Raw genomic sequence first — 18,346 nt, forward strand, 5'->3', positions numbered from 1 at the left:
TGGTGCTGGTGCCATGACACTGCAACCTCTCCCATATACTCTAGTTGTAGTGCAGGAATGAGCCCTGCTGCAAAGCATTGAATCAAAAATTGTAATTAAACGCCCCTGTTAAACAGGGGCAGAAAAATTGGGCCTTAGGCACTGGTGCTGGTGCCACGACACTGCAACCTCTCCCATATACTCTAGTTTTAGTGCAGGAATTAGCCCTGCTGCAAAGCATTGCATCAAAATTTTTAACTAAACGCCCCTGTTAAACAGGGGCAGAAAAATTGGGCTGATGGCATCACCCAGAACCAAAAATGTTCTTCCAACATATCAGCGGAGGAGGAAGAGGATAGACAATCAACATAACAGGACAGTCACTCAGCATCAGCATAGGCAGTCTTGAAGGGATGTGATATTTCAAAAAAAATTATTCGGTTACATCAGCTTCAGGTGCTTGGTAGCTGTGGGTGATCCAAGACTGATTCATCTTGATGAAGGTCAGTCGATCAACTGATTCGGTGGACAGGCGCACCCTGTGATCGGTAACAAAGCCACCAGCAGCACTGAAGGTGCGTTCCGAAAGAACGCTGGATGCAGGACAGGCCAGTAGCTCAATTGCATACTGTGCAAGCTCTGGCCAGTGATCCATCCTCAAGACCCAGTAAGCCAGAGGATTTTCGGTGGGAAAGGTGTCCAAGTCTGACCTTGCCCCTAGGTATTCCTGCACCATGTAAATCAGACGCTGGCGATGGTTGCTGGAACCGATCATACCTTGGGGCTGCGGACTAAAAAATTGTCTGAAAGCATCGGTCAGACGGTCACCTTCTCCACCGCTCCTTCTGTCCGAAGCCTCAGCAACACGTTGTCCAGGACCAGGAGTTTGTAACCTCCCAGTCTCTGGGAACGCATTGCACAGACCTTTCTGCAAGGCCTCCCGGAGATGTCTCATCCTCTTCTCCCTCTGCGACGGCAAGATAAGGTCGGCAACCTTACCCTTGTACCGTGGATCAAGGAGAGTGGCAAGCCAGTAATGGTCCCTCTCCTTGATCCGAAAATTACGAGGATTCTTCCGCAGGCTTTGCAGGATCAGGGAGGCCATGCAGCGTAGGTTAGCTGAGGCATTTGGTCCGGAGTCCTCTGGGTCACTAAGGACAACATGATCCGCAGCTACCTCCTCCCAGCCACGTACAAGTCCACAGGTTTCTTGGGACTGTAAATCATCCCTACAAGACTGCTGCTGCTGCTGATGCTGAGTGCCAGCCTCCACCTCCATGCTGACACAATCATCCTCCTCCTCCTCATCCTCTTCCTGTGTGATGGGTGGCACAGCAGGAAAACTGTCTGGATAAAGGGGGCCTTGAGAGGCAAGAAAGTCCTCCTCTTCCTGCCTCTGTTCTGCCTCAAGTGCCCTGTCCATTATTCCACGCAGCGTATGCTCCAAGAGGTGGACAAGAGATACAGTGTCACTGATGCATGCACTATCACTGCTCACCATCCTTGTGGCCTCCTCAAACTGTGACAGGACAATGCATGCATTCCTGATCATGCCCCACTGGCGTGGTGAGAAAAAACCAAGCTCCCCTGACCCTGTCCTGGTGCCGTAGTCGCACAGGTACTCATTGATGGCCCTCTGCTGCGTGTGCAGCCACTGCAGCATGGCCAAAGTTGAGTTCCACCTGGTGAGTATGTCACATATAAGGCGGTTCTTGGGCAGGTTCAACTCCTTTTGGAGCTCAGCCAGCCGAGCACAGGCATTAAATGATCGGCGGAAATGCACACAGACTTTCCTGGCCTGCTTCAGGACATCCTGTAAGCCCGGGTACCTGCCCAAGGACTGCTGCACCACTAGGCTAAGGACGTGAGCCACAGAGGGCACATGGGTCAGTTGTCCCTGTCGGAGGGCGGAGAGGAGGTTGGTGTCATTGTCGCAAACCACCATTCCTGGCTTAAGCTGGCGTGGCGTCAACCACCTCTCGGCCTGCCCCTGCAGAGCTGACAAAACATCCGCCCCAGTGTGGCTCCTGTCCCCCAAACAAACCAGCGCAAGCACAGCATGGTATCATTTTGCCTGCGTACTTGCGTAGCCCCTGGAATGCCTACGGAGCACCGCTGGTTCTGAGGACAGAGCACTGGAAAAGGCCATGGAGGAAAAAGAAGAGGAGGGGGTGGAGGAGAGAGGTGTGTCACAACCAATAGTAGCATTTTGGAGGCGTGGTGGCGGAACAACCTCCAACACTACTGCACCTTGTCCTGCATCCTTCCCAGCTGCCAGAAGAGTGACCCAATGGGCCTTGAAAGACAGGTAACGTCCCTGTCCATGCCTGCTGGACCATGAGTCAGTGGTAATATGCACCTTACCGCTGACCGCCCTGTCCAGCGAGGCAAGGACATTGCCTTCCACATGCCGGTAAAGAGCCGGAATCCCCTTCCGTGAGAAAAAGTGGCGTTTGGGGACCTGCCACTGAGGAACCGCACATTGTACAAACTCACGGAAGGGGGCTGAGTCTACCAACTGAAAGGGCAGCAGTTGAAGTGCTAGCAATTTAGCCAAGCTAATATTCAACCCCTGGGCATGTTGATGGCTGGGAGTGAACTTCTTTCGCCGGTCCAGCAGCTGGGGCAGGGACATATGCCTGCTATAATCGGACGTGGGTGTACTGCTAGCAGAGTGCCCGGAAGCACTTGGCTGTGACACACCTAATTGTACACCTTCATTCCTCTCAGATCAGGTTTCAGAGAGGACTGAAGGTCTAGTGGGGTTGGAGATCCCAGCTGATGAGGAGCAAGGAGAGGTCCGCTTTGTTCTTTGGTGTGGGTCTTTGAGGTACGCTTGTCAATGAGCTGCATGGCAGGTCAACATATGTCTGGTCAAGCATGTGGTGCCCAAGCGGCTGATGTTTTGGCCACGCTAGATATGCTTGAGACATATGTTGCAAATAGCAGCGGTGCGATCTTATGCACTCGTCTCAAAAAAGGCCCACACCAAATAACTTTTAGAATAACGTGCAGAGGCAGCGCCCTGCACAGGCGGAGCTCTGCTGTGTGATTCAGTCGGTGTGCTGCCCCTAAGCTGGCCCCCGGAGGGCATCCTGCCTCTTTGGACATGTGCCTCCTCCTCCTCCTCCTCCTCCTCCTCCTCTTTTCTCCTACCAGGCACCCACGTGGAGTCAGTGCCCTCATCATCCCCTCCCTCTTCATCGCTGGAGCAAACTTGGAAGTATGCTGCAGCTTGTGGAACATGACTGCCAGATTGCTGTCCTTCTTTAGCACCCCCTCTCTCTGCATTCACGCTACTGCCTTCTGAGTATCATCATCAGAGCCTACAAAACACTGGGAATCCTCCTGGAGCATGTACCCAACACTGTGCTCAAAGAGTTCAGGAGACTCCTCAGGAGGACGTGGTGGGTCTAGGGAAGGAGTCACTGATGATTACATTGAGAGGAGGGAAGACGATACATTGGCAGCTGCTTTGCTAGTACTCTGAGCCTGGGTGAGAGACGATGAGGAGGATGAAGAGGGCTTGGTCATCCACTCTACCAAGTTGTTGGCATGTTGCGGCTCAACATGTCCAGCTGCCGAAAAGGACAAGCGTGTCCCATGGCCACGTGCTGATAATGACGATGCACCGCATCCACGACCAGCACTGTGTCTCTAGACACAGAGCCTGCTTGCCCTCTTTTATCGGCTCGCGCCTGGCTGCCTCTCCTTGCTGGCCTTCCAGGCATGGTAAAGGCCTGAAGGGAGTTGGAAAAATCAGCAATAGGGTAGTGTATATTGTGCTGGAGGCACACACAACTTCCACTAACTCCTGCAGATGGCAGATGGCAGATGGCTCAATTAGAGAAGAGCTATGTAGGTGGATATAGCGGTGTATACTGGGTTCAGAGCACGCAGACAGCACGCAAAATCTCCTACCACTGACTGCAAGCTCTATTTAAAACGAGCAAGATAGCTAGCTATATAGATGGATATAGCGGTGTATACTGGGTTCAGAGCACGCAGACAGCACGCACAATCTTCTACCACTGACTGTAAGCTCTATTTGAAACGAGCAAGATAGTTAGCTATATAGGTGGATATAGCGGTGTATACTGGGTTCAGAGCACGCAAACAGCACGCACAATCTCCTACCACTGACTGCAAGCTCTATTTAAAACGAGCAAGATAGCTGGCTATATAGATGGATATAGCGGTGTATACTGGGTTCAGAGCACGCAGACAGCACGCACAATCTTCTACCACTGACTGCAAGCTCTATTTAAAACGAGCAAGATAGTTAGCTATATAGGTGGATATAGCGGTGTATACTGGGTTCAGAGCACGCAGACAGTATGCACAATCTCCTACCACTGACTGCAAGCTCTATTTAAAACAAGCAAGATAGTTAGCTATATTGGGGGATATAGCGGTATATACTGGGTTCAGAGCACACTTGCTTGGCCAATCATGAGCCAGCAATTCACTGCGATGGCGCAGTGCATTGTGGGCCGTGAGCGCCACACGAATTTGGCGCGAACTGCCCATAATGTTCGGAATTCGCAAAGCTCATCCCTATTGCCCACATTCTAACTGGTGCTGATTACTGGGTGGCCACGCTGCTGGATCCCCGTTACAAGGACAATGTACCGTCCTTAATTCCCTCACTGGAGTGTGAAGGTAAAATGCACGAGTACAAGCGCACGCTGGTAGACGCGCTGCTGGTGGCATTCCCATCTGACAGCGGGGGGCACAGTGGAAGCACAAGGCGAAGGCAGAGGTGGAGGAAGAGGTCGCCAACGCAGCCGGGGCACCGCCAGCACCTCAGAAGGCAGGTTTAGCATGGCCCGAAATGTGGAAAAGTTTTGTCAGCACGCCACAAGAACAAGCACCACCAGCTGATATGGAACGTCTTAGCAGGAGGTAGCATTTCACCAACATGGTGGAGCAGTATGTTTGCACACGCCTACACGTACTGAATGACGGGTCTTCCCCATTCAACTTCTGGGTCTCCAAATTGGGCACATGGCCTGAGCTTGCCATTTACGCCTTGGAGGTGCTGGCCTGCCCTGCAGCCAGTGTATTATCTGAACGTGTATTTAGCACGGCAGAGGGCGTTATCACAGACAAGAGCAGCCACCTGTCCAGAGCCAATGTGGACAAGCTCACATTTGTTAAAATGAACCAGGCATGGATCCCACAGGACTTGTCCGTACCTTGTGCAGAATAGACATGTATACCGGCCTTACCCAGCCATTGCTGTATTTTTGATCTTTCTCACTCTTTTGGGGTGTACTCTAATTTAAAAATAAATTTAATTAAAAACAAAAACCAGTGTTGGCTACCTCGTCCTCCTCCACCGCCGCTTCCATCTACACCGCTACATCCACAGCCACCTCAACCTCCTACTCCATATGGACCTTGTCCTCCTAGGTCAAGATTATAATTTTTTATTTTGATGTATTTTAATTTATTTTAAGTTATTTGCCTATCCACATTTGTTTGCAGATCAGATCACTTGCCATACTCTTAACAACATTTTGCTGCCATTTGCAGCCCTCTAGCCCTTTCCATTACTTTTTTAGAGCCATTTTAGTCCTCAAAAGTTTGGGTCCCCATTGAGTTCAATGGGGTTCGGGGTCAAGTTTGGGTCAAGTTCGGGTCCCGAACTCAAACTTTTTTGCGAAGTTTGGCCGAACCCGTCGAACCCGAACATCCAGGTGTCCGCTCAACTCTAATTGATACATCCTGGGGCAGGACCTGGGTCCACAAACACTTTTTATGACAATAACTTGCATATAAGCCTTTAAAATTAACACTTTTGATTTTTCATGTTAATGTTCCATAGACTTTAACCACGTTCCGGTGGCTTTCAAATTTGTTCCGAACACTGCATATTGTTCGATGTTCTGCAGAACCCTCGAACAACCAAAGTTTGGCCCGAACATATGCTTGGGCTGAACCGTTCGCCCATCCCTAGTAAGGAGATAGCATATATGTGAGACTTTATTTGAAGCCTGACCACATAGAGGGGCTCAATATCTAAGCACCAGGTTTTGGAGAATAAACACCCCAAGGTATTTTTTAAAAGGCAAGGTGGGTATTTTGAAGATTTCATTTTTTGCCACAAGTTTAGAAAAATGCGGAAGGAAAATTTAAGTAATTCAAAGTGTCGATTTAATATGATAAATGCAGCATGGGAATTTCATACCAAAATACATTCTGTAACTCATTCTGGGTATGGGAGCACCACATGTGTGAGACTTTTTCAGTGTTTGGACAGATTATCTACCAGACATTTTATCTTGTATGTCACAAACAAACCCCCCCAAAAAACAACATTGTATCAAAAACAGTGTACTATAATACTTGCTTCTGTATGAGTGGTCAGAAAATATAACTGAGTGTAGCATCACCTATAGCGATTACCATTCCCATAGGCCAAGCAAGTCTAGCCTATTTGTATGCACCTGCCCCCAGGAATGTCATGTTCACTGGTCAGGAAGTACTGGAGGTTGAACAAAAGAATTCCTGTGGTTGAAGAACTTCAGTTGTCCACAGGGAATGACTACGATTGTTGTCTCACACGAACATGGACAGTGGGACAGGCAGATGGGTCAGTTCAGGCAGCAGGCAGAGACATGGTCAGCAAACAGAAAAAGTATTGGTCCATGTAATGGGTAGAAATGTGGTGATTAAACAGACCAGGTTACTACAGATGGCAGGCAGAGGCAACACAGCACTGGTGTGGTGGTGATCAAGAACACAGATGCTAGTTGCACTGGTGACTAGGAATGAGCTTGGTGTTCAGTCTAAACATTAGCTCAGACTGAACACTGAGTGTTCTAATGTTTATACGAATTCTGAACGTTTAGGATATTCAGCATGGACAAATGTGACAGCTTTTCACTCTGCATCCTTACCAACCACTGACTTGACCTGGTCCTTTCATGTACATGTCCAGGAATCTCCATTACAAAAGCAAATGGGTGGGGATTGGAGTGTACTACATCATTGTATAGATATAGCTGCGTGGTCATATATGGACAATGATTTCACTACTATCCTGGCTGTTAAAGTGGTTACAGTGGTTGTAGCCCTAAAAAAAGAAAAAAAAAAAGATCCCATTCCTTTAAGGCAGTTCTTTTGCCATGTAATTTGTCCCTTCCTATGTTGCAATACACCTAGCTGATCCTGCCTGTTCCTGTGTTGTTGAAAATGAAAAGACTAAATGCCTTTCTCCACAATGCCCGTAACTTCCCTCGGTTGGCTGGTTGATGTTTCAGGGGAATCTCAGCCCCTCCCTCTTCTCTCCATAGATCAGGAAAGAGCAAAGGGGGATCACGTGACTGCACAGCTGTGGTGTGATAAAAAGTATTTACCCTTTTCATTTAGGCTGGGTTCACACTGCTGCGGGGGGAGATCCGGATGTGATTCGCACAGCAAATCACATCCGATCTCCGTAGCACTGCGAGTTCAGCCATACAGATAGTATGGCTGAACTCGCAGCTGTCCCGCAGCAAACTCGCACAGGACCCTTTTTTGGGTCCGCAACGGAATCGGATCGCATGGGGGTTCACACCATGCGATCCGATTCCTGTGCGAGTCGGCAGATCGCACTGCGATATGCCGACGGATCTGGGGGTGTCATTAACATAACATTGACACCCCCAGCCGTCCGCATAGGGCAGTGTGAACTGCCGGCGGGAGGTATGCGATGCGGGAAAACGCCGCGGATTCGCGGCGTTCCCGCATCGCAATAGTGTGAACCTAGCCTTAAAGGAGAAGAATGGGAATGCAAAAATAGGTAGTACATGCTACTCTCATACCCACATTGCATTTCTTTCTTTCCCCAGTCCTTTAGTTTTTTATTACTGAAAAAGAAATCCCCTAGGGGTGGATTTTAAAGGCACGTACAACTCACTTAGAAAACAATACAAAAATATTTTATTACATAAAACAAACAGAGAAGTAATGTACAATATACATAAAAAATATATAGATCTCTGGGTACAATTATAGAAACATTGTTAACAGTGTACACCACTTAATTTTATAATGTAATCCATGTAGGTATAGTCACCCTATGTGTTTCGGAGCTTAATAAAGCTTGTCCTTCTTCAGGGGTGTAGAAAAAACATTTACATGGAATCTAATAAATAACAGGGGACAAGATATTAGAACCAAAACAGGTACACAGACATAGATGAAGCAGTTGAGATGCAGAAAAAAAGGATTACAAAAAGTACTTACAATACTTGTGGTGGGGTTGTTAATGTCCCAAAGATATTATTCAGTAAAAACAGAAGTTAGTAGATAACCTCACATATAGAGATAACTTTGCCAACGTTCAAAGCACATCCAAAAATGTAAGTGGGAGGGGCATGTGGTATGAGTATTGTGCAAATGTGACAACGACCCTCTAAAGGAGGTGCAGGCCAAAAGGAAGTCCAATGGACTGGAGCTCCAAAGGCAGACCGCCCTGGAACACCCCTAAAAAAAGGGAAAATCGCAGGGAACAAGTAGTAACTAAATAGGATGTCATTAGGCGGAGAAACACTGGGGCTAACAATAAAATGCTGGTTCAAAGAACAGAGAGAAGAAAAAAAAAGGGGAATACATTTTTTTTGTATATAGAAATTTCATAATATCGAGTACATATAGTACCTCTGGAGGACATGTGGGTGTTTTTGGTGAAGAGGTGCACACCCAGGCTGCTATCTAGAACGAGCATGTTCTTCACATGCCTCTGTTTCCATGGCAGTGTGTCCCCAGCTAAAATCCGGAAGCAGAGACAGTGTGATACAAGTGAAGTCCTCACCTTTCCCTGGCTGTTATCTGCTTCCCTCCCCCCTCTCCCCTCACTCATTCAAAGTCTGTATCAGTGTCTCCTCCAGCTGATGGGGGAGGGGGGAGAGTTACTTCTCATGTCCAGAAATGAACACAGGTAATCTCTCTACACATAGCACTGTGATATATGAGAAGAGGAGACATGGTGAAGAGCATAGTGACCTGTGCCATGTGTCTGTTCTCTGAAATGTACACAGTGCTATGTGTATAGGGCATACCTATGCACAGTACATAGGAGAGGAGACAGACAACTCCCCCACATCTAAAGTGACCTCCCCCCTGATATGTCCCCTGAGTCTCCTTTTGTGTACATGCAAATCATCCCTCTCTCACTGTACTCCTATACAACTTGTAATGACACTGTATGGCATGTGATGGCACTGTACGGCATGTGATGATTCTGCATGGCATGTGATGGCACTGTACAACATTTAATGACTCTGTACAGCAGGTGATGGCACTGTACAAAATGTAATGACACAGTACGGCATGTGATGACTCTGTGCTGCATGTGATGGCACTGTAAGGCATGTGATGGCACTGTACAACTTGTAGTGACATTGTATGGCATGTGATGGCTCTGTACGGCATGTGATGGCACTGTACAGCATGTAATGACACTGTACAGCATGTGATGACTCTGCACGGCATGTGATGGCACTGTATGGCATGTGGTGACTCTGCATGGCATGTGATGGCTCTGTAAAGCATGTGATGGCACTGTACATAATGTGCGGCATGTGATGGCACTGTACAACATGTAATGCCACTGTACGGCATGTGATGCCACTGTACGGCATGTGATGTCTCTGTACGGCATGTGATGTCTCTGTACGGCATGCTTTGGCACTGTACAACATGCAATGACACTGTACAACATGTGATGACTCTGTATGGCATGTGATGGCATTGTACAACATGTAATGACACAGTATGGCATGTGATGACTCTGTGCGGCATGTGATGGCACTGTAAGACATGCAATGGCACTGTACAACCTGTATGAAATACTGTATGGCATGTGATGGCTCTGTACGGCATGTGATGGCACTGTACAACATGTAATGACACTGTAAAGCATGTTATGACTCTGTGCGGCATGGGATGGCACTGTACAACTGGTAATGACACTGTACGGCATGTGATGGTTCTGTACGGCATGCAATGGCACTGTACGGCATGTGATGACTCTGCACGGCATGTGATGCCACTGTACAGCATATGGTGACTCTGCATGACATGTGATGGCTCTGTACAGCATGTGATGGCACTGTGCAGCATGTGCGGCATGTGATGGCACTGTATGGCATGTGGTGGCACTGTATGGCATGTGGTGGCACTGTACAACATGTGATGATTCTGTACGCTATGTGATGGCACTGTACGGCATGTGATGTCTCTGTACAGCATGTGATGTTTAACAGGGGCATGTAATTACAATTTTTGATCAAATATTTCACAGCAGGGCCCGTTCCAGCTCCCAACAAGAGTATCTGTGAGGGGGTACAGTGTTGTGGCACCACCACTGCCTAAGGCCCAATTTTTCTGCCCCTGTTTAACAAGGGCATGTAATTACAATTCTAGATATAATATTTCATAGCAGGGCCCGTTCCTGCGGCCAACAAGCGTAACTGTGAGGGCTTACAGTATTGTGGCACCACCACCACCAAAGACCCAATTTTTCTGCCCCTGTTTAACATGGGGCATGTCATTACAATTTTTGTACTAATATTTCACAGCAGGGCCCATTCCTGCGCCCACCAAGAGTATCTGTGAGGGCTTACAGTGTTGTGGCACCACTACCACCACCTCCACCACCAAAGGCCCAATTTTTCTGCCCCTGTTTAACAGGGGCATGTAATTGCAATTCTTGATATAATATTTAACAGCAGAGGCTGTTCCTGCGTCCAACAAGAATATCTGTGAGGGTTACAGTGTTGTGGCACCACCACTGCCTAAGGCCCAATTTTTCTGCCCCTGTTTAACAGGGGCATGTAATTACAATTCTTGATCTAATATTTCACAGCAGGGCCCGTCCCTGCACCCACCAAGAGTAACTGTGAGGGCTTACATTGTTGTGGCACCACCACCACCATCAGAGGTCCAATTTTTCTGCCCCTGTTTAACAAGGGCATGTAATTACAATTATTGATATAATATTTAACAGCAGGGCCTGTTCCTGCGTCCGACAAGAATATCTGTGAGGGGTTACAGTGTTGTGGCACCACCACTGTCTAAGGCCCAATTTTTCTGCCTCTGTTTAACAAGGGCATGTAATTACAATGTTTGATCTAATATTTAACAGCAGGGCCTGTTCCTGTAGACAACAAGAGTAACTGTGAGGGGTTACAGTGTTCTGGCACCACCAACACCTAAGGCCCAATTTTCTGCAGAGTATATAGGGCAGGCAATATCATATATATATATATATATATATATATATATATATATATATATATATATATATATATATATATATATATATATATATATATATATATATATATATATATATATATATATATTTCTGTTCAAAGTATATAGTGCATGGGGGGGGGGGGAACTCCATTTTTTTTTATTTGAGTTTGTGGATCCCCTTACTATCCATACCAGACCCCTGGTAATGGGCTGGGGGGGGAACCCATGCCGTTTTTCTCAATGATTTTCATCTATATTGCCAGGACCCGACAATACATTACAGCCGCAAGCAGTTTTAAATTACTTTTTCTCCTTTAGAAATTGTACTTTTCTAAACACGGGAAAACTGTGCCACTTTACAGGCATACTATAGACACCCCCAAGCGTGATATTTAAATGAATATTTCATTTTATTGTTTCACTTTAAGCATTCTTATAATCACTGCTCCCGAAAAAAAATTCAGTTTTTAAAACATTTTTTTGCATTGATACATGTCCCATGTGGCAGGACCCAGGCACCCAAACACTTTTTAGGGAAAAAACTTGCATATAAGCCTTTAAAATGACCACTTTAGATTTTTCACATTTGTGTCCCATAGACTTTAATGGCGTTCATGTGTTCGAACAAACTTTTTTGCATGTTCGGATGTTCTGCTGCGAACCGAACCGGGGGGGGGGGGGGGGGGATTGGGGGGTGTTCGGCTCATCCCTACTGAGGAGCTCTGGTCTTCAGTGTGAAAATACAAGTAGATGTGAATGGAAGGTTTCATTGTCTCATATAAAAATCCAGATATCAATAAAAGGATTCATTCACAATGTTAGCTCTGATTTCATTTCATTTTACTATACCAGTAATACATGGAATGCCTTTGTGCTGTCACATCCATATATGTATTCTGCTTTACAAATATATTGTTTCACTGGTATTTAGTGCTGTGTATGTAAATCTCCTCTACATATTGCTAGCAGTGACTTCTCCTACCTTAGTCACTGACTGAAGTGCTGTGTGATGGCAATCAGGGACACTGTAGTTGGCTGTACTAGTCAATTGACATTGTACTGGTGTGGCTAGTGATCAGGGAAACTGCTGGCTGCTCTGGTGACCTTCTACTAAGTGAACAAAAAAAATCTGCTGATTGCTGTGGAAACACTGTTTCTTCTCACACAGTGAGGTATTTTCTGGCCAGGAGCTGAATAAAATCAGATTTGCCAGGCATGTTGGCTACTAGGGATGAGCTTCGTGTTCGAGTCGAACGTACGTTCGACTCGAACATTGGCTGTTCGGCCGTTCGGCGAATTCCGAACGTTTTGGCCGTTCGCGTCAAAATTCGAGTGGCGCGCGCGCGGACCACAATGCACTGCGGTGGCGCAGTGCATTGCTGCCTCATGATTGGCCAAGCATGCACTGTGACCCTGCATGCTTGGCCAATCGCAGCGCCAGCAGCGAGGAGAGCCATGATTGGCCACAGGCATCCTGCCTGTGGCCAATCATAGCTCAGGCTGTGTAGTGCACGCCCCACACTATATAAGGCCGCCTTTGAGGCGGCCTCGTGTAGTGTGTTAGCATCTGAAGCAGTGGGTGTTCTGTGTACCTTCAACACAGTTACACACCAATCGTTTTTGGCTGATTTCCTATCTTGCTGCTGTGTAGTGGTTGTTGTCTGTGCCCTGACCGCAGTATACACCACTATATTCACCTCACCTATATAGCTAGTGATCTAGCTTTAACCACTTAACAACTGCCCATTGCCGATTAACGGCTTCAGGGCGGTTGTTTAACTCTGAGAGGCCGTTAATTAACGGCCTCCCAGAATTCTGCTCTCGCGCGCCCCCTGGGGCGCGCACTCGAGAGCATCCGTGACCGCCGGGTCCATAGGACCCGGCGCATCACGGATCACGGTAAACGGCCGCTCATAGCGGCCGTTTACCACGTGATCGCTCCGTCACGGAGTGATCACTTGTAAACAAACCGGTGTCATGTTATGACGCCGGTTCCTCCCTCCCCTCTCTGTACCGATCGGTACAGCGGAGGGGAAAGAGATCGGTGTCAGCAGCGATGTGGGCTGCATCTGCAGTGCCCACATCGCTGCTCACCGAATTTAACCCCTCAATTCCCTGCCAATACTCTGCAATACCAGTGCATACTCTGCAGTACCCTGCCATTACTCTGCAGTACCCCGCCATTACTCTGCAGTACCCCGCCATTACTCTGCAGTGCAGTACCCTGCCATTACTCTGCAGTACCCGCCATTACTCTGCAGTACCCCGCCATTACTCTGCAGTGCAGTACCCTGCCATTACTCTGCAGTACCCGCCATTACTCTGCAGTACCCCGCCATTACTCTGCAGTACCCCACCATTACTCTGCAGTGCAGTACCCTGCCATTACTCTGCAGTACCCCCCATTACTCTGCAGTAACCCCCATTACTCTGCAGTACCCTGCCATTACTCTGGAGTACCCCCCAATACTCTGCAGTACCCTGCTATTACTCTGTAGTACCCCGCCAATACCCCGCCAATACTCTGCAATACCCTGCCATAAATTGCCATACCCAGCCATACTCGGAGATACCCAGCCATACTCGGTGATACCCTGAAATACCCAGCCATAGACGCCCCCCACCCCTCACCGCCCTCCGGTGCTTCTACCAACTCGCCAGTACGATCAAAGCCAGAATCTTTTTTTATTTTTTATTTCAGGCTTCCCAGCCTAGAGGTGAGATGTGGGGTCATATTGACCCCCAGATTTCACTGTAAAGAGGACCTGTCACCCCATATTCCTATTACAAGGGATGTTTACATTAAGCACCCATGTCCCCATGTGCTCGCATGCAGAAGCGAACGCATGCGTAAGCCCCGCCCACATATGAAAACGGTGTTCAAACCACACATGTGAGGTATCGCCGAGAACGTTAGAGCGAGATCAATAATTCTAGTCCTAGACCTCCTCTGCAACTCAAAACATGTAATCAGTAAAAAAAAAAATTAAAGCGTCGCCTGTGGGGATTTTTTAAGTAGCGACGTTTGGCGCCATTCCACGGGCATGTGCAATTTTGAAGAGTGACATGTTTGATATCTATTTACTCAGCATAACTTCATCTTTCACTTTATGCAAACATTGGGCTAACTTTACTGTTTTTTTTGTTTGTTTTTTAAGCACAAAACTGTTTTTTCCCCCCAAAAACGCGTTTGAAAAATTGCTGTGCAAATACCGTGTGAGATAAAAATTTGCAACGACCACCATTGTATTCTCCAGGGTCTTTGCTAAAAAAAAAAATATATATAATGTTTTGGGGTTCTCTGTAATTTTCTAGCAAATAAATGATGATTTTTACATGTAGGAGAGAAATGTCAGAATTGGCCTGGGTGCTCCAGAACGCCTGATGGCGCTCCCTGCATGTTGGGCCTCTGTATGTGGCCACGCTGTGTAAAAGTCTCACACATGTGGTATCGCCGTACTCGGGAGTAATAGCAGAATGTGTTTTGGGGTGTAATTTGTGGTATGCATATGCTGTGTGTGTGAAATAACCTGATAATATGACAATTTTGTGGGAAAAAAAAAAAAAGAGGAAATAGGCTGTCAGTACTTCAGGTGTGATCAATTTTCAGATATTGGCACCATAGCTTGTGGACTCTATAACTTTCACAAAGACCAAATAATATCCACCAATTTGTACTTATTTTTACCAAAGATATGTAGTAGTATGAATTTTGGCCAAAATTTATGAAGAAAAAATGACTAATCTGCTAAATTTTATAACAGAAACAAAGAAAAATTCATTTTTTTACAGAATTTTCTGTATTTTTTCTTTTATAGCACAAAAAATAAAAAACCCAGAGGTGATTAAATACCACCAAAAGAAAGCTCTATTTGTGTGAAAAAAAGGACAAACATTTCCTATAGGTCCAGTGTTGCATGACTGAGTAATTGTCATTCAAAATGTGAGGGCACCGAAAGCTGAAAATTGGTCTGGTTATTAAGGGTGTTTAAGTGCCCAGTGGTCAAGTGGTTAATAATAGAGCTTGTAGTCAGTAGTGTTAGGAGATAGTGCGTGCTGTCTGCGTGCTGTCTGCGTGCTCTGTACCCAGTACATACTGCTATAATATAGGGCAGGCCCCTACTTTCAAACATCCAACTTACAAACATCTCCTACTTGCAAACGCAAGGAGACAGCAGCAAGTGAGATGAAAAAAGATGGACGACAAAACAAATTATACAGGGGTGATAACCCTTCCCTATGTTTTCCAAAAAGCTTTAAAATCGTTTTTTTGAATGGAGCTACACTTTAAAAATGTACCAGTTGAAAATTACAAACAGATTCAACTTAACACAACAAACCTACACAGTCCCTATCTTGTTTGCACCGCCTGTATACTGCTGTTCTGAGTATATAGGGCCTGGGGGCCACACGCATTTCCTTTTTTTAATATGGGTACGGGGTTCCCCTTAATATGCGTACAAGACCTAAAGGGGCTGGTAATGGGCAGGGAGGGCTACCCATGCCATTTTTCTCAATGATTTTCAACCATATTGCAGGAACCAGATATAACATTAAAACCGCAAGCAGTTTTAAATGGTGTTATTTCCATTTAATGTCATTTGGTGCAGGGACTGTTCTAAAAACGGGAAACACGTGGCACTTCACAGGCATACTACAGACACCCCCCAGGCACCATATTTAAAGGAATATTTCACTTTTTTTTTCACTTTAATCGTCATTAAAATCAGTGCTCCCGCCAAAACGGCCGTTTTTAAAACTTTTTTTTGCAGTGACCCATGTCCCCTGAGGCAGGAGGCAGGTCCCCAAACCCTTTTTAGGACACTACCTTCCATATTAGCCGTTAAAATTAGCACTTTCCATTTCGAACGTTCGAGTCCTATAGACTTCAATGGGGTTCTAACGTTCGTACCGAACGCGGGGGTCGTTCGCAAGTTCTGGTGCGAACCGAACCGGGGGGTGTTCGGCTCATCCCTATTGGCTACCCTCTACTATCCTCCTTTTCTTCTGGACAGTGTACACCCAGTCAGTCTAGGACTAGCATCGCTGCCATAATTGCGATGTGGCAGCAATGTTACAGCACTCAGTAGATTAAACTTTTCTTACTGCTCACTGCTGCACTTGAGGTGGACTTGCTACTTTGTTTATGCTGATCTGGACTCCAAATGTCAAGTTATGCCTTGTCCTTGCTTTTAATCCCATTATATGCTATATTGTTATTACCAATGTTAATCTATTTTATGCTTGCCTAGTTACCAACCATATCGGGTGACAATATATTAAGTTTGCCTTTACTACACGGTTTGGTGTCTGTTTTCTTTGATATAGCACTACTACTGAGCACTAAGCATTACTTTCGTTCATTTCCTGTGAAATGTTTGTACACTCAATCTAGTGTGTTATAAGGGTTGAGGACCTATCCTAATCAGCAGCTCCTATGGGGGGTAGCGCTACAAATCTATACAAGGATATGTTTATGGAAAAAGAGGCTTTAGTACTACTTTAATGTGTTTAGTATTCCATTCCCAAGCGTGTATATGGTGCATGGATCTTAAACTTTAGCAATATTCAGCCTACATATTTCTCTAATGACATGTTTCAGTTAGGCTACTTTTATACTTTGGCGGGGGGAGGCGGGTGATAGTAGTAAAGCCCTGCTAATTTTACCAGTGATTTACTGCTGTAAAAGCAACAGTTTTTGGTCACTAGTGGGGCACTTTTAACACCCACTAGTGGCCCGAATAAAGGGGTAAAAGCGTCCGCAAAGTGCCAAAGTGGTGCCCATTGATTCCAAAGGCAGGGGTGGTGGAGGAGCAGTGTATACACCTCCACCGCCTGAAAGATGCTGCTTGCAGGACTTTGTCTAATGTTCTGCAAGCGCACCGCCCCAGTGTGAAAGCACTCTGGCACACTGGGACTGCAGGGTTTGTCTTTTTCAGCCACTTTACAGGCGCTATTTTTAAAAAGTGCCTGAAAAATGCCCCGGTGTGAAAGGGGTCTTAAAGAGATAATGTGCTACACAATAGTCTCATAACAGAAAATGATATGATTAGCTTGTATGAGGGGAGCTGTACATCTGTACATTTCAGATCTGGATTTTGGAAATGTTATTGAAATGCTACAGTATAGCATTTGAATGCAAGGATTAGGGGGCATTATATGTACTGTACATAGGTAAAAAATTGGTTTATGGACAGAAATAAGAAAGTTGTTAATATCACATACAGTATATGAGTTAAAGCTGAAGCCCTGGCAAAATGAAAACCTACCAATCAAATATGAACATTAGAAAATGATAGCTGCTTCAGGCAAGAGCCATATCTTTTTATATTTCATGGCCGATGGTGACATTATACTAACTTTTTATATATATTGCCCTGTCTGCCACACATATATCTGTACAGGAGAAAAATATACTATCCCAGATTAATCACTCCCTACCAGCTGGTTGTAAAAAACTAAAAACTGATTCTGTGTGTCATTGTCATTATTCAGAGCAAGTAAAGCTTAAGTTCAAAGAAAATTAAAAACCTACTAAGAAAATACGGGGCCTTTTTATTGATTAAAGATGGGATCTGAGGAACTGCTTGATTTCTCTTTAGGAAAGCCAAAAACAGTGCAGGAATGACCTTGTCTTCTACTGTCAGTTGGGGGACTAGATTGCCTCCCACTGCCTCTAATGCCACGTACACACGATCGGACTATCTGGCGGACCAGAATGTGTGTGTGCTCCGGCGGACATTTTTTCCCCAAAAGTCCGGCGGACTTAGAAAGAAGTTTTGACTCAAAATTGTCGGTGATCAATCCGGCCGTCTATGCGCTAGCCGCCGGACTTTTGAAATGAACTGACTTGCCCGCACTTGGAGAAAAGTCAGTTCATTTTGAACGCGGCTCCAGGTAGCCGGAACTTGCGAAGTAAGTCAATGTCGCCGCCTTCGGCGGCGAGATTGACACCTCGCCGGCCCAGTCACCTGGTATGGACTTAAAGGGGAAGCCCTATGCCAAAAAAATGGCGTGGGAGTCCCCTCAAGGTCCATATCAGACCCTTATCTGAGCACGCAACCTGGCCGGTCAGGAAAGGGGGTGGGGACGAGTGAGCGCCCCCCCCTGAGCCGTA

This window comes from Lithobates pipiens, unplaced genomic scaffold (genome assembly GCF_037356315.1).
Source record: "Lithobates pipiens isolate NorthernLeopardFrog02 unplaced genomic scaffold, aLitPip1_a1.2 Scaffold_3, whole genome shotgun sequence".
NCBI classification, from domain to species: Eukaryota; Metazoa; Chordata; class Amphibia; order Anura; family Ranidae; genus Lithobates; species Lithobates pipiens.